At 37.5% G+C, this 26011-nt stretch overlaps 1 protein-coding gene and 1 pseudogene across 3 annotated transcripts in view; one reads left to right on the top strand and one right to left on the bottom strand.

Annotated features, from left to right (window-relative positions):
* Gabra3 (gamma-aminobutyric acid type A receptor subunit alpha3) overlaps window positions 1-26011 on the bottom strand; it is a 305868-nt gene that overhangs the window by 111867 nt on the left and 167990 nt on the right. The window lies entirely within an intron of this gene.
* LOC129678092 (peptidyl-prolyl cis-trans isomerase FKBP1A-like) lies at window positions 20864-21175 on the top strand (annotated as a pseudogene).

The following is a 26011-nucleotide window of genomic DNA, read 5'->3' as shown; positions in this document are numbered from 1 at the left end:
ATAACCTAGAACCCTGACAATGCAGCCACTTCTGATGAGAACTGATAGACTAAGATCAGAAAGAAGGAGAGGAGGACCTCCCCTATCAGTGGACTTGGGGAGGGGCATGCATGCAGAAAGGGGGAGAGGGTGGGATCGGGAGGGGAGGAGGGAGGGGCTTATGGAGGGATACAAAATGAATAAAGTGTAATTAATAAAAGTTAAATAAAAATTTCAAAAAAGAAGACACTAGAGGAAAAAAAAGAAGTAACATTATATGGATGTGAGCATATTGTATTTATTTATTTAGGAATATACATATTTCTAAGTATACATATATATTTATATTTATTTGTATATATATTTAGAAATATATAGGAATATATACAATATATAGTGTTTTCTATAACAAAAATGTATATTAATATATATAAAACATATATATGGAAACCATACTTATCCTTCAAAAAGGCTAGAAAGTAATTAACCTGATTCTTGGGCACAATATGATATTTGAGGCTATCCTAACCTTGAATAACAAAACAAGCAGATTTTCTAGAATTATAAACTGAGCTCAGTGACTTTTGGGACCAGGAATTGTAGATCAACAAAGTCACAATGAAAGAAAACACTTCAACACACTATTATAAGTTGCCTTTGGAATTAATTCAAGGAAAATGACAACCAAAAACTATTTAATGAGAGAAAATGGGGAAAAACTAAAATAAAAACAAAACCAACTGAAATCCTAGCACTTTGAAGGCTGAAGAAGAAAAATGCATTAGGATTGTTAATGCAGTTGGGAAGGGATATAGACTAAATAAACTACATCATGCCACCCTGTCTCAGAAATAATAGAAATTAAGCAAAGCAAATACATTATAGCACTTTTGTCAAACATTAATAAAATCTCTGAAAACATGTTAAGCACTTACAGAAATAGAAATTTGAAAGAACAGTACATGCAGGAGTAAGTTTCTTAATTTTTCTCATTCTCTTTCACAGGTTTTCTCCAGAAGAGTAACTATAAGGTGTGGATGTTGAACAAGTGACTGAAATTCTGACAGAAATCTCATATATCTTATTAAGAAAGAAAAGAGAATGTGTGGGAATTACAGAATAAAAAAAATGCTAAGGAATGTGATCAACTATTTCTAACTGTGAATCCTCTCAGTTGAGCTGTATATGCATGACCCAACTTAAAAAGAGCATACCAAAACATTTGAAAAGAATACTACAATTTAATTTAGTGCCTCTGTTTCAGGAGAATTCGTGAGCAGTACAAGTATGGAACAGACCCATAGTAGCATGGCAGGCTTTGAGAATTTAGAGTGAACTTCAACCATGGTCCTAGGCTGTCTCCTATGTGGTACATGAGATAAACCCATGCAGCAGAACAAAGTCTTAAAAATTTAAGCAACAAAGACCATTAATCATAAATAAGGTAGAAACTGACTTAATTATCATCTAAAACAAATGAGATAAAGAAAACTTCTTCAGAGTACTATAAAAGGACCAAGACTACATGTTAGAATATTTTAAATGTCCTATCTATCAAGAACCAGGAAAATTTTTTACCAACTATACAGGGAAAAGACATATTTAATAAGTTTCAGCTATAAGATGACCCTGATGTTGGAAGGATCAAGATTTTAAAGTAGCTTTTATAACTATATCCCATGAGTTAAATGAAAAGACAAAAAAATGGATAGGCAGAAGTTTTCAAAAGAGAAACCATAAAATAGCCAAATTGGAGTTTCAAAAAAATGAAACTATGAAAGGAAAAGATTCACTGTCTCATCAGTAGAATTGAAACAACAAAAGAAAATGCCAGTGAACATTAAGTGAAATTTCTAGAAATTATGGATGATATGTTAAGGTCAATATTTATGGTATCAGTGGTTCCAAAGCAAAGAAATTAGTCCAGATAAACATTTTGAAGCCATACATAGACATATCATAATACTATTAAACTGGCAAATAGAAAAATTATTGAAAATCTAGAAAGAAAAGAGATATGGCAAGACAACATATTTAATACTTGAAAGACAAACTTACAGAGAATGGAAGACAGAGGCACATCTTTGATATTCTTCCCTAAATTATCATCAAACACAGATTTTTTTTCATTTTTTTATTGAAAATAGATTCTTGTGTTATACAATACATTCTGAACAAAGTCCCCCTCCCCTACTACCTCCTATCACCCCTAGATCTACTCTCCCTCCTTTTCCCTTCAGAAAAGAACAGACTTCCAAGTGATGATGACCAAACACAACAAACCAAGATACAATAAGACAAGGCAAATGCCAACATACCAAGACTGGACAAGGTAATCCAATAGAAAGAAGATTCTCAAGAGCAGGCAAAAGAGTCATAGACATCCACTTCCACAGTTAGAAGTCCCAAAAAACACCAAGTTAACAGCTATAACATACACACAGAGGACCTGGTAAAGATCCCTGCAGGCCCTATGCTTGTTGCTTCAGTCTCTGTGAGCCCATTGAGCCATGCTTATTTGATTCAGTGGGACATGTTCTCCATGTTCTACCACCCCTGACTCCCACAGTCTTTCCTCCCTCTCTTCAGCATTCTACAAGCTCTGAGAAAGGAATCTGATGCAGACCTCCAATTTAGACTTTGTATACATAATCTCTGGCTGTTGGTCTCTCCATACACTCCCATCTGTTGCCAGAAGAAGCCTCTTTGATGATGACTGGTCAAGACACTATTCTACTAGTATAGCAGAATATCATCAGGAATCATTTCCTCGAGTTTTTTGTCAGTTGTGTTTGGTTCTATCGTAGGTAGAGACTATCTAGTCTCTAGTTCCTAGCCATCCAGGAAGATTTTTATATCCAGAAAAAAATGTGCTTCATGAATAAAAAATATCACAATGAATAAATCCTCAGAGTAACAAAGCCCCACAGAATCTGTCACCAACAAAATTATTCTGGTACATTTATACAATGCAGTATTATCAAGCTGTTAAAAAAAAATCATCTCAGCAATGCTGGTCTCTTTTTAATCACAGGTGATTCTTCACTCCCAGCAGACCAGGAGCCACTGTCCCAGAAAAGCAAAGGTTTTGCTTCAGTGATTTTGGTCTCTTGTTAACTAGAGTCAATTCTTCAGTTCAGCTGACCAGACACTGCAGATTCTTCAAAGAAATGACTTGGTAGAGTTTTTGCTTCCTTCTGAAGTCTCATAAGCCAAGACATCCATTGTCTTCACTGCTCAAAACATTTTTATCTTCCAAACTCCTGTAGAATGGCCCACTGGGCTCTCAGCACTCAATGGTTTTTCAAGCATAAAGTTCCAAAGTTTTTCCACAATCCTCCCCAAAATGTAGTCAGGTCTAACACAGCTATACTCTACCATCTTGGTACCAATTTCTATTACTGTAATAAACATGACCAGAGCAACTGAGGAGGAAAAGGTTTACTTGGCTTATACTTCCAAATCATAGTCCATCACTTAAGGAAGCCAGACAGGAACTCAAACAAGGCTGAAATATGGAGACAGGAGCTGATGCAGAGGCCATGGAAGGGTGCTAATAACTGGCTTGCTCTCAATAGCTTGCTCAGCTTGCTATCTTATAAAATCGAGAACTACCTGCCATATTGACAATAGACTAAGCCCTCCCCTACCAAAACACTAATTAAGAGAATGTCCTACAGGCTTGCCTATAGCCTGAACTCATGGAAACATTTTCTCACTTGAGGTTCAATTATCTCAGATGGCAACAGTGTATGACAAGTTGACATAAAACTAGCCAGCACAATTGTTGAGAAGAAATTGGGTGGATAGGAGGATTTGAGGAAGGGGAAAGAATGTGATCAAAATATATGAAAAAAAAAACAACTCTTTAACAAAGAATAAAATGAAACATGAAAGAAAAAAATTACACTTCTACAAGTTCTTTGGGTTCAAGGGAAATTATGTCAGAGGAAGACTGAAAAAACAAACTTAAAACTGTGCCCACACTGACCAGAAATTAATAGAAAAATAAATAATTATGAACAACAGGAAAAAGACAGGGGTGGTGTGTCCTAAACTGGCAGGAAAGGAATTTCAAAGTTCCATTACTCCACAAAAGAAAAATTTATAGCTATAAAAATTAACTTTTATAGGTCTCAAGAATCTAGTGAAGAGCTTGCATCAAGCAAAGTCAGATAAGTTGAAAAACACTGCCTGCCTGCCTGCTGCAGGAAGAAACTTCATTCACTACCTCCCACACCCAGAGTAGCAGCTTCCCATCTTTATACTCTGGGTGTAGGTTGATAGTAGCACAAAGAACAATTAAAATCTTATTCTCAAATAATTTGGTTGAGTGATTAAGCCAGAATGGTGGCTTTGAGACTGTGATGATTGCCTTTGCTTCACACAACTTGAAAAACTCCCAGTTACTGTGGAAGCTTTCTGGTATTCATTTATCAAAAGTAAAGACAAAAACATTGTTGGCAGCAGCCTGGGCTGTGGATACAAGTGAGGATAAGAGATTAATTAAAATTCCTGAGAAGACAATCCTCATTCAGTAAGGCAAATGGGTTAGACATCAGAAGACAGAGAAAACAGGGAACATGACACCAGCTTACCACAAAGAGACTCTGAAAAAATCTACCCAGCAGGGTATCAAAGCAGAGGCTGGATTCATAGCCAAACTTTGGGCAGAGTGAAAGGAATCTTATGAAGAAGGGGGAGATAGAAAGCCCTAGAAGGTAAAGGAGCTCTACGAGGAAAGGAAAAGAAAATCTGGGCACAGGGGTCTTTTCTGAGATTGATACTCTAACCAAGGACCATTCATGGAGATAACCTAGGACCCCTGCACAAATGTAGCCTGTGGCAGCTCAGTGTCCAAATGGGTTCCCTACTAATGGGAACAGAGACTGTCTCTGACATGAAATCAGTGGCCTGTTCTTGATCACCTCCTCCTGATGGGGGAGCAGCCTTACCAAGCCACAGAGAAAGACAATGCAGCCATTCCTGATAAGAAATGATAGACTACGATCAGATGTAAGGGGAGGAGGACCTCCCCTATCAATAGACTAGGGGAGGGGCATGGGAACAGAAGAGGGAGGGAGGTTGGGATTAGGAGGGGATGAGGGATGGGGTAGGGCTACAAAGTGAATAAACTGTAATTAATAAAACAATAAATAAAAATTTAAAGTCCTGACAAGAAAAAGGTAGATTTGCAAGTGATATTTGAGTGGACTTTGGTTTTGTAAAGCTTGCAACTATACCAGGGAATTGATAAGTTTATATACATGTGCATGGCTAGACATACAATCAGAAAACGCTTTTACCACTACTGATGTTCATACTTCAGAGAAAGAGGAAGTTAAAACAGGTATACTCAGTTCTTCATAAACACATCAATAGATTGAACACAATCCCCAAATAATAAAATAAAACCTAAGCTGTCTTGTATAATGTTTTGTTTGTGTTGATTTTATTCTTTGGAAGAAATTTATAAGTGACTCTAAAATGTGTATAAAAAAAAGATAGAACTAAAAATACAAAATGAATTTTCTAAAGGTGTTTGTAATTTGAAAGACTTCAATACAGGATATAAACTTCAAGATGTTCCCTTCCTGCCTGAGCAAGATGTGATCTACCTGGAGAACAGCCAGCAGAGGTGCGTTGCACACTGTCCCTGTACCCTCATTACCTGCCTTCCCAAGGAGGCCTGCGGGAAGACCCAGGAACATTCAGCTTAGCACCTTCTCTTCACCCATTCCCTGCCTGCCTGATTCACCTGGGACACAGCCAGCAGGAGCCCAAGGTTCTGCCTGCCACAATGAGTCCTGCATCTGGTATATCCAGCCAACAACAAGGAAAGACAAATGGCGAAAGGCCAGAACACAAACAACAAAAGCCATGGCAATATGGTACCACCAGAGCCCAGCTATTCCACTACTACAAGCCCTAGATATCCTAATATAGCCAAAGCACAAGAAGATGACTTTAAATCCAATGTTGCAAAGTTGATAGAGGCCTTTAAAAGGAAATGAATAAATCATGTAGAGAAATACAGGAAAATATAATCAAACACGTGAAGCAAATGAATAAAATGGTTCTAGACTTGAAAATGGAAATAGAAACAATAGAGAAAACACAAACTCCGAGCCCATAGCATGCTAGTTTCAGTGTTGAGCTCTGCCTGCAGTTCCAGAGACAGCTACCACTGGAGAGTACAAGCAGACAAAAGGCTTGCCCTGAGCCCTTCACTTGCCACTTCCAGGGCATCAGCTCTGTCTGCAGTTCCAGAGGCAGCCGCCATTTGTTTGTCAGCAAAGTTCCAGAGACAGCAGCCTCTGGGGGCAACAAGTGAAGTCTGTTCCATGATCTCCAAATATCAACTCCTAGGTGTTAACTCCGCCTGCAGTCCCAGGAACAGTGACCATTAGAGACTGCCAACAAAGATGAGGTCTGCCTGAAGTCCTCGAAGAGCTGGTTCCTGGGGCCCAGTTCTTCTTGTAATTGTAGAGCTAGCAGCCATGGGAGACTGTTAGCAGTGGTGAGGCCTGTTGCATAACCTCCACATGCCATGTCCTGGGTCCAAGCTCTGCCTGCAATCTCAGATTTAGGAGAAATCAGCAACTACAACAGGTAACAGCCATCAAGGACTACAACACCAAGGACAACCAGATGGCTAGAGCATATCATTAAAAAATTCAACAAAACCCGGGGCCATATAGCACCACCAGAACCCTACTAACTATCCTACCCTAACAAACCCTGGATATCTTAACACACCTGAAACACAGGAAAATAACCTTAAATCTAATCTTATGAAGATAATAGAGACCTTTAAACAGGAAAATACAATCACACATGTGAAGGAAATTAATAAATCCCTTTAAGAAATACAGGAAAATCAAGCAAACAGGAGAAGGCCTGAAAATGGAAATAGAAGCAATAAAGAAAACACAATCTGAGGCAATCCTGGCGATGAAATGCCTAGGAAAAAGAAGAACTACAGTCACAAGCATCACCAACAGACTTCAAGAGATGGAAGACTGATTCTCTAGCATAAAAGATACATAGAAGAAATCGATACATCAGTCAAAGAAAATGCTCAAATCTAAAAAGTTGGTAACAAAAAATATCCATAAAATTTAGACACACAAAAAACACCAAACCTAAGAACAAGAGGAAAAGAAGGAGAAGATTTCCAGCTCCAAAGCCCAAAAAATATCTTCAGCAAAATTATACAAGAAAATTTCCCTAAAGAAAAAGAGGGCTATAAACATAACAGAAGCCTACGCAACACCAAATAAATTGGACTAAAAAATCTTCCAGTCATAGACACTAAAAGTACAGAGTAAGGGACGCAGGCCAAGTAATATATAAAGACAAATTTTTGGAATTACACCAGACTTCTCAATAGAGAATTTAAAAGCCAGAAAGTCCTAGACAGGTATCTTGCAGATCCTAAGATCACAAATGCCAGGCCAGGCTACTATTCCCAGCAAAACTTTTTTTTTTTTTTCATTTTGTGAGTTAGTATGTTTAATCATTATCATTAACTCTTTTTTCTTTATTAATTACACTTTATTCACTTTGTATCCCCCTGCAGTGGTTCCCTCCCTCCTCCCGTTCCAATCCCTCCCTTCCTCCACCCTCTGCATGCATGCTCCTCCCCAAGTCCACTGATAAGGGAGGACTTCTTTTTCTTCCTTCTGATCCTAGTCAATTAGGTCTCATCAGGAGTGGCTGCATTGTCTTCTTCTGTGGCCTGGTAATGATGCTTCCCCCTCAGGGGGAGGTAATTAAAGAGCAGGCCAATCAGTTCATGTCAGAGACAGTCCCTGTTCCTATCACAATGGAACCCACTTGGATACTGAACTGCCATGGGCTACATCTGTGCAGGGGTCTTAGGTTATCTCCATGCATAGTCCTTGGTTGGAATAGCAGTCTCAGGAAAGACCCCTGTGCTCAGATTTTTTGACTCTGTTGCTCTACTTTTGGAGTTCCTATCCTCACCAGATCTTACTGTTTCCCACTTCTTTCCTAAGATTCCCTGCACTCTTTTAATCACCATAGATGGAGAAAACAAGATATTCCATGACAAACCCAAATTTATCTTTTTTTAAAATAAATTTTTATTTTTTATATTAATTACAGTTTATTTACTTTGTATCCCAGCTGTAGCCCCTCTCTCATTCCTTCCCAATCCCAAATTTAAATGATATCTTCCCACTAATTTAGCCCTACATAGAAACTAGAAGGAAAACCAACACAACCAGGGTTACTATCCAAGAGAACACAGGAAATAAATAATTTCACAAAGCAAGAACAAAAGAAGGGAAGCACACACATTCAAACTACCACCACCAATATCAAAATTATAGGATTCAACAATAATTGGTGATTAATATCTCTCAATAGCAGTGTGCTCAATTCCCCAATAAAAAGACACAGGTTGATAGACTATCAAGACTGTTTTCTTGATAAGAAAACAGGATCCACATTCTGCTGCATACAAGACACAACATCAGCAATAAAGGTAGACAATACCTCAGAGTAAAGGGTGGGAAAGTGATTTTCCAAGCACATAGACCAAAGAAAAGCAGGAATAACAATTCTAATATCGAATAAAATAGACTTGAAAGCATATGTAATCAAAAGAGATGGGGAAGGACAACTCACACTCATCAAAGGAAAAATCCATCAAGATGAGTTCTCAATTTTCAACAACTGTGCCCCAAATGCAAGGGCACCCACATTTGTAAAAGAAACATTACTAAAACTTAAATTGCACACTGAAACCAGCACATTAATAGTGGGAGACTTCAACACCCCACTCTTACTAATGGATATGTAAACAAGACAGAAAATAAACAGAGAAATGATGAAACTCACTGACATCATGAATCAATTTGAAATAACAGATGACTGCAGAACACTTTACCTAAACACAAAAGAGTATACTTTCCTGTTGGCACCTCACAGAACCTTCTCTAAAATTGACCATATAGTTGATCACAAAGCAAGTCTCTCAACTTATACAAGAAAGTTAAAAATGACTCCTTGTATCTTATCAGACAGCCATGGATTAAAGCTGGACTTCAATAACAATGAAAACAATAGAAAGCCTACAAACTCATGGAAACTAAACAACTCTCTACTCAATGACCATTGCATTAGAAAAGAAATTAAAGACTTTATAGAATACCATGAAAATGAAGGGACAACATACCCAAACTTATGGGACACAATGAAAGCAGTCCTAAGGGGATAGTTTGTAGCACTTAGTGCTTTCATAAGGAAATTGGGGAGATATCACACAGGCATTTTATAGCACACCTGAAATCTCTAGAAGAAAAAGAAACAAACACACCAAAGAGGAGTAGATAGCATGAAATAATCAAACTCAGAGCTGAAATGTTTAAAATAGAAACAAAGGGAACAATACCAAGAATCAACAAAACCAAGAGCTGGTACTTTGAGAAAATCAACAAGATAGACAAACCCTTAGCTAAACAAACCAAAAGGCAGAGAGACAGTATCTAAACAAACAAAATCAGAAATGAAAGAAATCAGATAATGAAAATTTCCAAACAATCATTTGGTCTTACTTCAAAAGTCTGTACTTCACAAAATTGGAAAAATATAATTAAAATGGATGATTTACTTGATAGATACCATTTACCTAATTTAAATCAAGATCATGTAACCAATCTAAGTAGCTTTCTTATTCCCCAAGGAAATAGAAGCATTCCGTAAGTCTCCCAACAACAACAACAAAAAAAAAGCCTAGAGGGTTTTAGAGCAGAACTCTACCAGACTTTCAAGGAAGAGCCAATGCCAATACTCCTCAACCTCCACAAAAAAAAACAAAAAACAAAAAACAGAAAAATAAATTGTTGTATGAGATTTTATCAGAACTAAAAATTTCTTCTTCATGTAAATAAGTCAAAATGTGAGATAGTTTCATATGACAAAAATCTTTTATCAAAAATAAAAGTACCAAAATTAATATCAAAAGTAAATAAGAAAAATGAAACAACATAGTCAGAAATGTTCTAATAATCAATACAAAGAGTTAATAAAACGGAATGCATAGCTGGAAATTAATCATATAAAATACCCAAGATGGTGATGTGAAGTTTAACCAGAATCTAGTATCATTAGTAAACAAATGGAAGAGAAATTTTGAAAATCTATGTGTGTAATAGGGGGGAGATTATATTTAGTATATTTAGATTATATTTAGATATACTAAATATAGTATATATTTAGTATATATATACTAAATATACTAAATATAGTATATTTAGATTATATTTAGTATCATCTGCTTGCAAGAATATGGAGTCACAAAGCAAGCCTCAATAGATACAATAAGATCAAAATAATCCCTTATATCCTGTCACACCACCATAGCAACTCATCAAAAGCAGGAAAAGCAGGTATCCCTGCTGTCATATGAACTAAATATATGGCAGTCTACATTTCACATGGTGAAATAATAAGCTTCCCAAGACAGAAAAAAGAAGAAGGTCAGGAAGAAAAAGTATACTACTAAAGAATCAAAGAAAAGAGAGATCTACATCAGAGTTTCATGCACTCTCTGAATAATAAGAAACAACATCCTGGAACCCAGTGATGATATAACTCAGATATTAGAGTTAAAGTGCTAATCTACTTCAATTTTCTTATTTAAAAATTATGTATGGACATGTATTTGCCTGTGGCATATTATATACAGAAAACTCGAAATTAAATTTTCAAAATGACAAAAAAAAAAAAAAAAGAAACAACAGACAGAAAGTAACCCCGGTGAGATAAAGTAAATGAGAGTAAATGAGAGCTTATCACTTATGTCCAATTTAGTTTTCTTATACCTCTTTTCTGAGCAAAGCTCTGCTAAGCATAGGAAAGGAAGAGAAAAACTGACAGGACACAGATCCTGTTTTAATTGTACTACTTCAGAAGAGGAACAGAGGAGATGGCCCATAGAACCATGTTAATGCCTAGTCTTCAGATAGAGGTATTTATTTCAGAAATCATTTCCCAACCCCATTGTACTGGAGCTTAGATAGCAGATGAGTTTCTCTCATTGCTTGAACCTAACCTACTCTTCCATTCTTAAGGCTTCTAGGTTTATTTCTTTAGTGATGTTTTGTAAAAATGTTTCTTTTTTCATGTGTATTTCAATGTGTCTACATGAATTTACATGCATCACATGCATGCAGGTGCCTGCAGAGGCCAGTGGATTTCAGAGGCTGGGAACATCTTTGTGTGCGTGCTGGGAACCAAATCTTGGTCCTCTACAGAGTGGTATATACCATTACTGTTGAGCTATCTCTACACTCTGATTAACAATTTAAAAATATATTTTAATTACTGCAGATTATACATAAACATTATTGTTCACATCATATATTATCCACTCATCACCTTTCCTTTTTGCCTCTACATATTCCTACTGGTCATTCTATTACCCCTGAATAATCTCCAGTATATTTTGATGTTTTCTAAACATGTGTATTATAAATATGTATGGTGCCAAAGACAAAAAGTCACATTTCTCTTAGTTTTGATTATTCCATTTAATATAATAATCTGCAGTTTCACCTACTTTTAGTAAATGACAGAATTTCATTCTTCATAGTGACTACATAAAATTCTGCTGTGTATGTATATGCCACATTTTCTTATTTTGTGTTGTTGTTATTGCTATTGTTGGAGATGCTGGATATTCACTGCAAGCATGTACTCTACTACTGAGCTACATTCTCAGCTATATAAGACATCTTAAAAATATAATTTTAACATTTGGCCCTCAGCTTTTTGGGGATGGGAGGATTTTAATAACTGTGTCTATTTCCTTAGGAATTATAGGTCTATTTAGATTGTTATGTGATCTTGGGTTAACTTTGCTAAGTGTGATGTATCAAGAAAAATCATCCATTTTCATTTAGATTTTGTGGAACACAGGTTTTGATGTATGATATAATTATTATTCAGATTTCCTCAGTGTCTGTTGTTATGTCCTCCTTTTCATTTTTTATTTTGTTGATTTGGACAGAGTCTCTTTTCTGCCTTTTGGTTAGTTTGGCTAAGTGTTTGTCTATCTTGTTGATTTTCTCAAAAAAACAGCTCTTGGTTTTGTTTTGTTCTTTGTATTGTTCCCTTTGTTTCTAATTTATTGATTTCAGCCCTGAGTTTGATTATTTCCTGCCATCTACTCCTCTGGGGTATGTTTGCTTCTTTTAATTCTAGAGCTTTCAGGTGTACTTTTAAATTGCTAGTATGGGAACTCTCTAATTTCTTTATGAATGCACTCAGTGCTACGAACTTTCCCCTTAGCACTGCTTTCATTGTGTCCCTTAAGTTTGGGAATGTTGTGCCTTCATTTTCATCAAATTCCAGAAAGTCTTTAATTCTTTTTCTTTATTTCTTTCCTGACCCAGTGGTCATTGAGTAGAAAGTTGTTCAATTTCCATGAGTTTGCAGCCTTTCTTTTGTTTCTGTTGTTGTTGAAGTCTAGTTCATTCCATGGTGGTATTATAAGATACGAGGAGTTCCCAGACAGCAGAGGTTATCTGCACATTCTCCCCAACGCTGCCATCCCAAAGAAGCCTCTGGAGAACCCCAGCACCATTCAGCATAGAACTCCTAGTATTCCTTACTATCCCGAACCACCAGGAGGACAACCAGCTCAGACAGCAGATAACCACCTGGCTACAGCTAGCTAAGACAGCAGAGGTGAGCTGTACTCTGTCCCACATCCCATTGCCAGCTATGCCAAGGAAGCCTGTGGGCAGCCCCAGCAACATTCATCATAGAACCCCTGCTGTATATTTCATACCTGCCTGATCCACCTGGGGCACAGACAGGAGTGCTCAATCCAACTAGGACACAATCAGCAGAAGTGAGCTGTATGTTGACCCCCACTCCCATTGCTCTCAATCATGAAGAGTGCTGTAGGGTCCCAAGTAGCATTCAGCATATAGCCCTCTCTTACTATTCCCTACCTGCCTGATCCACCTATGGCACAGCCAGCAGAGGCCTGCAGGACCTCTGGCCCAAGTCTCTGCCTGAATCTCTGAGGAATAGAAACAATTGGCCACCACCAAGGACAGCCAGATGGCTAAGACCAGCATAAGAACACAATCAACAAGAGCCGGGGCAATATGGCGCCACCAGAGCCCGGCTATACCATTACAACATGCCTTAGATAGCCTAACACAGACAAAGCATAAGAAGATGACCTTAAATCCAACCTTATAAAGATGATAGAAGCCTTTAAAGAAGAAATGAATAGATACCTTAAAGAAGTAGAGGAAAATATAATTAAATAGGTAGAAGTATTTAAAGAGAAAATGAATTAATTCCTTAAGTTTCACCAACCTAAAAAGATACCTATAAAGAGACAAGAAACTTACAGTACACCACTTAGATAGGACCAGAAAAGAAAATCCTCCAACCACATAATAATCAAAACAGTAAGCCTACAGAACAAAATAGAATATTAAAAACCCCAAGGAAAAATGGCTGATTAACATACAAAGCAGACCTATCAGAATTATACCAGCTATCTCAACAGAAACTCTAAAAGCTAGAAAGGCCTGGACAGACACCTGGCACAGTCTAAGTGACCACAGATGCCAATCTAGACTATCATACCAAGCAAAACTCTCAATCACTATAGATGGAGAAAACAAGACATTCAAGGCAAAACCAAACTTAAACAAATCTATCCACAATTCCAGCCCGACAGAAAATAATAGAAGAAAAATTTCAACCCAAGGAAGTTAACTACATGGAAGAAAACACAGGAAATAAATTAATTCTCACCATCAAAAAAAAAAAAAGGAAAGCACACACAAATACTAACACCATCAATATCAAAATAACAGAAGCTAACAGTCATTGGGCATTAATATCTCTCAACATCAGTGGATTCAATTTCCAATAAAAAGACTCAGGCTAACAAAATGGATGCGAAATCAAAATATATCTTTCTGCTGCATAGAAGAAACAATCCTCAGCAACAAGGAAAAACAATATCTCAGAGTAAAGGGATGGAAAAAGGCTTTCCAAGCAAAGGACACAAAAATCAAATTGAAATAGCCATTCTAATATCTAATAAAATGTACTTTTAACAAAAATTAAACAAAAGAGATGGGGTAGGACATATCATGCTCATGAAAAGAAAGATGATGTCTCAATTGTGAACATCTAAGCTTCAAATGCAAGGGCATCCACATTCATAAAAGAAACATTACTAAAGCTTAAATCACATATGGACTCCACAAATTAATAGTAGTAGACTTCAACAAACTTCTCTCACAAATGGACAGGTCATCAAGACAGAAACTAAATAGAGAAATATGAAACTAACTGATTTGATGAATAAAATGGGTCAAACAGATAATTACAGAACATTCCACCCAAACAAAAAATATAGCTTCTTCTCAGCACCTCACTGAACCATTTTTAAAATTGACCACATACTTCATCACAAGGAAAACCTCAACAAATACAAGAAAATTGAAATATATTCTATCAGGCTACCATGGATTAAAGCTGGCCTTCAACAACAACAGAAACATTTTGTGGATATAAACATGCTTTTGTTTTGGTCCCAGGTGGGATGTGGGACAGATGCACATGGTCTACAGCAGCAGACTATTTGCTTCCTGCTGGGTCTGAGAGGAGCTATTTGACAGTTGCAGATTGTTTAAATCTGAGGATTCCTGAGAGATAATAAATGCCAGGGCCCAGACAGTGTGAAGTTCAGAGAAAGAACAAGGCTACTTCTGCTTTCCCTTGCAACATGTTCCTGGTTGCTGTAGTGAGACAAGAAGTTAGAGATCTCCTGAAATGAAGAATGGACTGGCTCCAAGTTACCCAAAGACATTAACCAGCATGAAGCAGTTTAAAAAACTAACCCTCTTCAACTAACCCTTTCTTTCTGCCAGCTGGTGTTGGGGTATTGGAAGGGATTGGGGTAGGGAGAAAAAGATAAAAGAAATTCAACTAAGGGATTTTTTTATTAAAAAAAAACTATGCCAACAGAATCAACAGAAAGCCTATAAATTCATGGAAACTGAACAACTCTCCATTCTTGACAACTGGGTCAGAGAGAAAATAAAGAAATTAAAGACTTTCTAGAATAAATATTAAAAATTAAAAAAATAAAGAAAATAAGTAAAAGAAAAAAAACAGGGTAGCTAAAAACTGTACAGTAAGAGAACTTCTGAAGGTATTACCATCTCTGATATCAAGTTCTACCACAGAGCTATAGTATTAAAAACCATATGATACTGGAATAAAAACAGACAGGTTGACAAATGAATGAAATTGACCCAGACAAAAGTTCACACAGTTATAAACACCTTATTTTTTTATAAAGAAACCTGAAATAACATACTTGAAAAAAAGACAGCATCTTCAACAAATGGTGTTGGTCTTAGTAGATATCTGCATGTAGAAGAATTAAAATAGATCCATATCTATCAGCCTGCATAAAACTCAATTTCAAATGGTCCAAAGACCTCAACATAAAACCAGAAACATTAAACCTGTTAGAAGAGAAAGTAGGGTATGTGCCTTGAACATATTGGAACAACTGGAGAAAGTTTCCTGAACAGGTCACTAAAATTGAAAATTAATAAATGGAACATCATGAAACTGAAAAGCTTCTGAAAGGCAAAGAACGCCATCAATAGGACAAAATGGCAAAGCACAGCATGGAAAAATATTTTGACCAACCCCAAATCTAATAGAGGCCTAATTTTAAAAATATATAATTAACTCAAGAAACTAGACACCAACAAACCAAACAATCCGATTTTTAAAATGAGGTACAGATCTAAACAGAGAATTCTCAACAGAGTAATTTCAAATGGCTGAGAAACACTTAAAGAAATGTTCAACATCCTTAGCTACCAGAGAAATGCAAAACAAAACTACTTAAGGTTCCATCCTGTCAGAATGGATAAGATCAACAACACAGCTCATGCTGGTCAGGATGTGGTGCAAGGAGAACACTCCTCCATTGGTGATAGGAGCACAAACTTGTACAACCACTCAGGAAATCAATATGGCAGTTTCTCCTCTATAATTTGGAATAGATCTACCTCAAAATACAACTTTTGGGAATATACCCAAAAAACACATCATTTTACCACAAGGTCATTTGCTCAGCTATGTTCATAGAAACTTTATTTATAATAGCTTGAAACTAGAAGCAACCTAGATGACCTTCAAATGGCAAATGAATAAAGAAAATGTGGTACATTTACATAATAGAGTATTATTCAGTTCCTGAAAAACTGGTATCATAAAATTTTCAGACAAATATATGAAAATAAATATAAAAAAAATCATTCTGAGTGAGGCAACCCAGACCCAGAAAGACAAACATGATATGTACTCTCTTATAAGTGAATATTAGCTATAAGTAAAGAATAATCATGAGGCAATCTACAGACCGAGAGAAGTTAAATAAAGAGAGGTCTCCCTGGGAAAGAGACCTCTGTTCATGAGTATTTAGGTTGGTTTTCTAACTGGGCTTTTATAAATACTTCAGCAATAATATAAGTGTACAGGTATCTTTATAGTAAGCTGACTTTAATTTTAAGAGGTGTATACATGTACATATACATACATACACTCCTATGTATACATAGGAGTGCATAGCTTGATCACACAGTATTTTTATTTTTATTTTCTGGTGGAACCAGTGATTGATGTAGTGGCTGTACTAGATGCCATTCTGCAAGAAATGTATAGGGGTCTCTTTTTACCGCATCCTCATAAGCATTTTTTAGATCTATTCTCTTAATGACTTCTAGGCTTTTGAATACTCATGTATGTGTAAAACCAAGAGATTCTACTGGGAGAAAATAAAAAAAATTGCACATGACAAAATATAACTGATAAACCTCATCAGAGCTCAATAAAAACATTATCCCTGACTACGCTTATTATTTGAGGTGATTTACTAGCTAATTTTGTGTCAATTTAACACAGGCTAAAGTTACCCGAGAGCAAGGGACCCTCAGTTAAGAAAATGTCTTTATAATATCAGGCTATAGGCAAGCCTGTAGGGTATTTTCTTAGTGATTGATGAAGGAGTGCCCATCCCATTGTAAGGTGGACCATCCCTGGGACTGTGATCCTGGATTCTATAAGAAAGCAGGCTGAGGAAATCAGGGGAAGCAATCTAGTAAGCAACATTCCTCCATGGCCTCTGCATCAGCTCTTTTCTCCAGGTTTTCACCCTGTTTTAGTTTCCATACTGACTTCCTTCAGTGATGGACTTAGGACTAAATGTCAGCAAAATAAACCTTTTCCTCCCCAACTAGCTTTGGGTCATTGTGTTTCATCATAGCAATAGTAACCCAGACTAAGACAGGAGCTTAAGAACAATGTTCTTATCTCAGAAAAAATTACTCTGGGGTATGTCTTGAGAAATTTCTATTTCTTCCTTTCATATCTTCAGAGACATTGCTGACCATATGGGAATTCTAAATTATCAACAAGATATGGAAACATTGTTCAGGTTCTCTTAAAAGAATTATAAGTTTTATTCTCTAGTATTTCTACCACCAAAAAAGTTTTTCTCATGTGATGAATGTATAAACTGGTATAAGTCAAAGCACCTATTTCAGGCTATATAATAAAGTAGTGCTAAATTTAGAAGTACAATTAAATTTCTTCAGCCCTAGCTTTGAATATATCCTAGTTATCTAGATCCATCATTACTTTAACAATGGGTAATAGTGCTTTCTTTTTCCTCAGTAATTATTTCCAACATTAAAAATAAAAAATGAAAGTTTTGTTCCTGTACCAAATGGAGAAAACTAAGTTATCTAAATGTTGATGATGAGTCACAAGTCAAGGGGATATAGATATACGACAATGCAGAAGGTGTAATGTGGTATCAAATCTATCTACTTAACAAAGTAGGTCATGCACCCCAACAGCGCATGGAGTCTACTGGATCTACTCTTGTTATAAGTGAGTACATGAGTGATATTTTGTCCACCTTGGCTTTTGTATCTCTCTTCTTCTATCTAAGATATCTTTCTTCAACCTTTCTTTGTATAAAATAATTACTTTTCCCTAACATTCCCTAACATTCATGATTTTCCTCTTTGAAGTATTTCATAGATATAGGCTTTGCCTTTGCCCTCACAACCATATTTATTCTATTGCCTGCATTTTATTATATACATAATATAAATGTAACAGTTTATGTGTTCAGTTTTGTTTTGTTCTCTACATTCAGTATCTCACCAGCAGGAATCATTTGTTACATATTTGTGTGTGCTAAGAACCGAACAAAAGAGATCAATAAATAATAGGTGAGTTAAATAAAGAAATAAAACTTTTCAAGGTGTTTATTCTCCAGAATGATGTTTTATTTCATCAGTCTATAAGGTCTTATCCTTAATTAGGTTTAAAGCTCTGTGATGCCTTTATAACGTATTTTAAATGAAACACTGAGCCTATCTTAAGACTGCCATATCAAAACCACTCTAGCCACTCTAGCCACTCTGAACTTTACTGAAATCCCACTTCACAAACACTTTGTTATTGTTGTTGTTGATCACTGGAATGCACATACTGTCCTGCTGTGCAGGAAGCTTCTTCAAGTTGATCAAACTCCAGAAGCACAGAGTCAGCACCCCTAAATTACAGGTGGATGTTCACTGCTCTTGTGTTGATAACTATTTTAGAGTTGAAACTCAAATACTGAAAACAGAGAAACAGAAAACTGAAATTAACAATCCAACACTGCTGGAATAAATATGGGAGGAATGTTGAATCACATGATATTTATTCTACACCATTTGGTAGTAGTTGACAGAGACAAAATCATGGAATGACTACAGAGATGATACTGTTTTAGATAATGCATTTTGATGAAATCCATATAGTATAAATTTATTTAATCACAGCAACTACATATACTGTATTTACAGTGTTGTATAAGAACTCATTGATTAGTAATACTCAACCTATATTTTTGTTGTTGTTGCATTAAGCATCAACCTAACTTTGCTAAGGTACTCAAAATACTTGGAAGAATAAACTCCTGCTTGTTAAACAAAATTATATCATCTTCAGTATAACACAATTTAAGAATGCTGGTTGAGAGGAATAGTGCTCAGGATTCTGAAAGGCCTTGAAACCCAATAATATAGAAAATCCTTGAAGGCCCTGAAAATAGAATTTCAAGAGGTTCATCTTATGATGGGAAGTACTTTTCAAGTGTAAGAAAATGAATCAAATATAATTCATAATCATGACCAACTGCATGCAGATTGTTTTAAGGAGTGTTATTAAAGTTGGAACATTGCCTTCTTGGTAGGTTTATTCATGAAGAAGTTGAATAGTTAACTCTCAGAGATGATAAATACATAGTTATTGTCATAGGAGGGGATTTACTTTAGAAAAGTTGGAAGTTCCTTCAGGAGTTAACATTCTGTACCTGACTTACCATCTTACTGATATATTATTATTAAATACTTCTAGTGAATAAATTTATTAAATACTTCTAGTGAATGGATCCCATAATATATAGAATGACGAGACATGAGATGAGGATGTTTATTAAGGAATCTCTTAAGAACACACTCCTTGTTGACAGAAACAGAAAATGCCACTCCTAACTTTAGGACTAGCTGGATATTCTGTACTAAGATGCCAGGTGTAACAAAAAAGATAGAGGATTGGCCTACAGAATCAACTAAGCAGGGCTAATAGAGGCTTACAGAAACTGAAGCTGCAATCATGGAGCTTATGTGGGTCTGAGAGAGATACTGTGCATATGGTATGACTATTTAGCTTGTTTGTTGTTGATGCTGTTGTTGGACTCCTAACAGTGGGAGTAGGTGTGTCTCTGACTCATTTGCTTACTCTTGGGACCCTTCCTCTCCTAATGGATTGCCTCCTTCAGCTTTAATAAGACTTTTTGTGCCTAGTCTTATTATATCTTGTTATGCTACATTTAGTTGACATCCCTGGGAGGCCAGCTCCTTTCTGAAAGGAAATGCAGAACTGGATCTGTGGGCAAGGGAAGCTGAGGGGAAAATGGGAAGAGTGGAGGAAAGGGAGGCTGCAGTCAGGATGTATTGTACTACAGAAGAATAAATAAATAAACAAATAATAATGAATTAGATTCTTAGTAGGTTTTTTTGTTTGTTTTTACAGAATTGAACTATAAATTGATGGAAAGATCATGAAATAGAGGAAGAGAAAGAGATTGAACCAAAATATACAAGAAATATCAAAGCTTTTCTATAAAATTTGGAATATAAAAAGCAAACCTGCTCTCAATACATACTCTAATTGAAGATCATGTGACACATGTATTTAAAGAATAAAAGAAAATGACAAGCAAATAAAAATTTCTAAATGGCCACAAGATGAAAACAATGCATTAAAATGACATTTCAAGAAAAAGAACCAAGACTTCCTAACCTGATAATGCCAAAAATATTAAAATATTTTGAAGAACAAATCATATGCAGAAATGTTGCATATTAATGAATTTTTTAAAAACAGAATTTCCAGTACAGCCTATGCATTCAGAAAAATGCCAGTTTCTGTAGAAGTTTTTCTGGAAATAATAATTTATCTAAGATTATGAGGGGCTATTTATAAGCAAACAACCCTGAAAAATAAGAACAAAGATGACGGACTTACATCATCACATATCAAACATATAAACATATTGTAGAAATATTATCAAGAAAAGGAAGGTTGTAAAAATTTTGAAACTGGGTGAGCATGCTCAGGAGACATGCCAAGGGACAAAACCGAAATGAATCACAGCCAGGTCCCCTCTGGCTCCACTCTGCCCATTGTGCCACCTCCTGAGTCTTTCTTCTCCTCCAACATTGCCACCTCCATGGGAGTGCAGGTGGAGACCTTTTCTCCCAAATATGGGCACACATTCCCAATGACCTGTGGGTTGCACTACAGGGGATGCTTGAAGATAGAAAGAAATTTTATTCTTCTGGAGACAGAAACAAGCTCTCTAAGTTTATGCTAGGCAAGCAGGAAGTGATCTGAGGCTGGGAAGAAGAGGCAGTCACGATGAGTGTGGGCTAGAGAACCAAACTGACAATTTCCCCAGACTGTGTCTACGGAGCCACTGGGTACTCAGGCATCATCCCACTATATACCACTCTTCGATGAGTGCCTTCTAAAACTGGAATGAGAGAAGTGGCCTCCTCCCTTAGCTCCCTGCACATGGATCTGCCAATGGAGGGATCTGGTACCTCCTGATGGGTACACACGAATCCATGCAGCTTTTCTTGATGTTCCACCACTCTGTATAGACACCGACCCTGCTGAATGTGTTCCGTCACTCAGCTTTGCTTTGGACACCTGCATGTCCTCTTCTCCTTCTGTGAGTTTTGGCCTAAATTATATGCCATAAACCTCAAGTTACTTTGATTTGGGGTAAAGATTCAGTTTCAGTCTTTTCAGCTCTATGTTTCCAATGAAGAATATTGTCAAGTATTAAGAGCACAAGTTATTGGTTACCTTTAGAATAGGTGCTGCGGTGGGATTTGAAAGTATTTTTATTTTATTATTTTATTTTATTTTGGATGAAAATTTTATCTATTATATATTAAGATATCCTGGTTGCTGTGCTGCAAAGCCATAGCAGATTCGAGATTCTATTTAGGCCTGAATATTTCTCCAGTGGGGGAGGCCCTGTTGAACTGAAAGCCCTACCCAAACTGAAGTGGGAATGGAGGGAAAGAGCCTTTGCTTCTGACAGTCCTCCCATCTTCTGAAACAGTCTACCTTTTAAAGCAGGTCCCTACATTGCTGTGTTGGACACTATATTATCTATCCTTGGGTGGCCAGGGACCTCTAAATCCTTCTTTGTGGTCTGACATAATTTGTTTTTCATCCTATCATTTTTCTAATAGATTTTCAGGACTTTTGTAATCTTTTAACTATCCAAGCTCCACTTCCTAAATTTTAAGAACTTTAATGATAAAAGTTTAAATTGAAGATGCTATTTGTAGAATCACCAACCAGTGGATGCCCAGCAATCATGACAAATCCTTGAGTGTTCCCTAAGAAAATGATGCTGGTCATGATAGCTTCAGCATCTCCTGGGGTTTGATGCTTAGCTTTCTCTGCTGATCTTGATTCCTGGCTTTTCTTCCTTCTCACCCTCTGCTGTCCTATGTAGTGATTTGGTGAGAGAAAGTGCACTTTTGTCCCTTGCCCTCTGTACTTATGTGTTTATACATATTTGTACATATGTGTTTCAAATTATTGCAATAAAGTGCATTATGCTGGCTATTCTTAAAATAAATAAATAAATTAAATAAATAAATAAATGAATAAAATTTCAAAGCCAACCAATGTGCTTCAGCCAATCAACACACAAACAAGAAAAAAAAAATAAATGACACTCAAAAAATAAATTTGAAAAACTATCACTTTCCCATAAAAATCTTTCAGAAGGCTAAAAATGGAAAAGAAGACAGCAGCCAGGCATGGTGGAACATCCCTTTAATACTGGCACTTGAGAGCTGAAGTAGGTAGATCTCTGAGTTTGAAATCAGTCTGGTCTATAAAACAAGTCTTAAGAAAGCTAGGCTAAACAGAGAAATTTGATGTGATCCTTAAAACATTCTGGAATTGAAGATGAGGTACCAATGTAGTCGAAAGCCACCTGTATTGATCTTTTGTAAAACTCTTCTTTATTTGTAGTGTTTGCAAAACCCCTTCTACTTTGGAATCTTTGCAAAAAGTATTCCATTATCTATCTTATGCTGATGAGTTTGAAGTTCTATACCTAACACACTTGCTTATAACTATCAACCTGAAAACATCTATCTAGACTTTAACATACATTTTTGGACCTAAAACATTCTCTTAGTTCCTAAACAACTAAGTTTAATTGCAGTGAGACTATGAACACCTAGTCTTCAACACAATAACAGAGATCTTACAAGGAGATAATATTACCTAACTATGTAGAACTCATTAAGCAAAACTACAGAACTGTAGAAATGACACAGACATTTGACTACCTAGACAGTAACCAGAGCTTTCTCAGTGTTTTGAGGGCATCAAATCCTCAACCTACTGGCCCAGAATATCTGATATACAAAGAAACCAAAACTTCCATTACACACACAGGTATTGTGCTATTCTACACAAGGTTTAACATTAGAAAACTTCTCTCCACCGTCATCAAAACAAAGCGACTGCCTACAGATTGGGAAAGAATCATCACCAACCCTTTATCTGACAGAGGACTCATATCCAATATATATAAAGAACTAAACAAGCTGAAAAGCAACAAACCAAGTAATCCACTTAAAAAATGGGGAACAGAGCTAAAGAGAGAATTCTCTGCAGAGGAATATCGAATGGCAGAGAAGCACTTACAGAAATGCTCAACCTCATTAGCCATTAGGGAAATGCAAATCAAAACAACCCTGAGATTTCACCTTACACCCATCAGAATGGCCAAGATGAAAATCTCAAGGGACAACACATGCTGGAGAGGTTGTGGAGAAAGGGGAACGCTTCTCCACTGCTGGTGGGAATGTAAACTGGTACAACCACTCTGGAAATCAATCTGGCGCTCTCTCAGACAACTAGGAATAGCGCTTCCTCAAGATCCAGCCATACCACTCCTAGGCATATACCCAAAAGAGGCGCAAGTACACAACAAGGACATTTGTTCAACCATGTTTGTAGCAGCTTTATTTGTAATAGCCAGAAGCTGGAAACAACCCAGATGCCCCTCAACTGAAGAATGGATGCAGAAACTGTGGTACATCTATACAATGGAGTATTACTCAGCAATGAAAAATAAGGAAATCATGAAATTTGCAGGTAAATGGTGGGACCTGGAAAGGATCATCCTGAGTGAGTTGACCCAGAAGCAAAAAGACACTCACGGTATATACTCACTCATATAAACATACAATATAGAATAAACCCACTAAAAGCTGTACATCTAAACAAACTAAGCAAAAGAGAGGACCCTAACTAAAATGTTCAATCCCCATTCTGAAAGGCAAAGAGGATGTACATCAGAAGAAAACGAAAATAGGAAACAACCTCGGAACCCGCTACAGAGGGCCTCTGAAAGCCAGAAGAAAACAGGAAACAACCTTGAAACCTGCCACAGAGGGCCTCTGAAAGCTTCTGCAGTATAGACTGTCAAAGCAGATGCTGAGCCTGATGGCCAACTGATGGGCAGAGTGAATGGAATTTTATGTAAGAAGTGGGAAATAGTAAGAGCTGGAGGGAACGGGAACTCCACAAGCAGAGCAACAGAACAAGATAATTTGAACACAGGGAACTTCCCAGAGACTCCTACTCCAACCAAGGACTATTTGTGGAGATGACCTGGAACCCCTGCACAGGTGTAGCCCATGGCAGTTCAGTGTCCAAGTGGGTTACATAGTAATGGGAAGAGGGACTGCCTCTGACATAATCTGATTGGCCTGCTCTTTGATCACTTCCCCCTGGGGGGGGAGCAGCCTTACCAGGCCACAGTAGAGGACAATGCAGCCACTTTTGATGAGAACTGATAGACTAAGATCAGAAAGAAGGAGAGGAGGACCTCCCCTATCAGTGGACTTGGGGAGTGGCATGCATGCAGAAAGGGGAGGGAGGGTGGGATTGGCAGGGGAGGAGGGAGGGGCTTATGGGGGGATACAAAATGAATAAAGTGTAATTAATAAAAAATAAATAAAAGATTTAAAAAAAAAAAAAGAAAACTTCTCTCAGCAGTCATACAATTACCAGTCTTTGTATTGATACTCCTAGAACAGATACTGAGATAAGGAGTCAACTGAGGCAGGAGAGAACAATAAATCAAACTTTAAAAAATATCAAAATAAAAAATATTTAATGAGGGGGATCTAAGTTGGTGGCAAAGGGAGGAGGCTTTGTCTGACAAGCAGGACTAGAAGTGACTTCACAGTCACCAACCAACTAAAATCTGGCCCCTAAAACACCAGGGATTGTGTTTCCCAGGTGAGAGGAAACCCCATGGTGTGGGAAGCAATCTGGTTCAGGTCATCCAGCTAAATCCCTGAAGAGTTCCTGGGTCCTGGCAGGTGCTCAGTGGCCAGCCCAGAGCTAGACACCTGTGTACTCGGATCACCATCCCAGACTGAACTGTGGGCTCCATAATACCAGAGACTGAGATTTCGAGTCAAAAGAAAAGCCCATGGTGAAGGAAGCAATCAGGACCGACCTCAGGTCACCAAGACCATCCATGGAAAAGGACCCGGGGTCAGGTGGGTGCTCTGCCACCAGACCAGAAACCTGTCTGCATGGCCGGCTCACCTTCTCAGACAGATCTGAAGGCACCAGGGCACCAGAGACTGGGTTTCTCTGTCGGGAGAAAACCTCATGGTGAGGGGAATAGTAGGTCTAACCTCAGGTCACGCAGCCAAACCCCACCCCCAAAACACGGTTCTCAGGAAAAGTTCCCAGGTTCCTGCAGGTGCCCAGTAGGCATCATTGAGCTACTCACCTGTGCCTGTGTGCTCTACTCACCATCCTAGAATGACCTGTGGACTCCAAACACCACAGACTGTGTCTCCCTGTCAGGAGGAAACCTTATGTTGGAGGAAATATCAGGTCAGACCTCAGGATACCTAGTTTGAGAAAAGTTACTGGGTTCCTGCAGGTTCCAGGCTCTACCATCCAGCTGCATACAGGACTACTGTGCATAACTCCCACTGATTACCACTTGGGTACTGGGGCACAGAAGTCCAACTTCAGACCTACAGAGGCCTGGAATCCATGGGATGAGCCCCAGACAATGCACCAAGTTACAACTTGTTGCCCTAGTTAAACTGAACACACTACAGGACTCCCTGGTACTTCAAGAACACTACACCCAGCAAACACAGTGTAAGAGTAGCAGCAGCAACCCACTAAATTCAGAGAAAGAAACCCAGCAGCAGGGTAGCTGCGTCAAGGACCTCTACTGTTGAGAGGAGAGCACCCCACCCTGACTGCCAATGACACAGTTACCACACAAGTCCATAAG

The sequence above is a fragment of the Psammomys obesus genome, unplaced genomic scaffold, assembly GCF_907164565.1.
Source record: "Psammomys obesus unplaced genomic scaffold, mPsaObe1.curated_primary_1811, whole genome shotgun sequence".
NCBI lineage: Eukaryota > Metazoa > Chordata > Mammalia > Rodentia > Muridae > Psammomys > Psammomys obesus.
The sequence above is the reverse complement of the archived record's forward strand: the minus strand, read 5'-3'. Positions and strand labels throughout refer to the sequence as shown.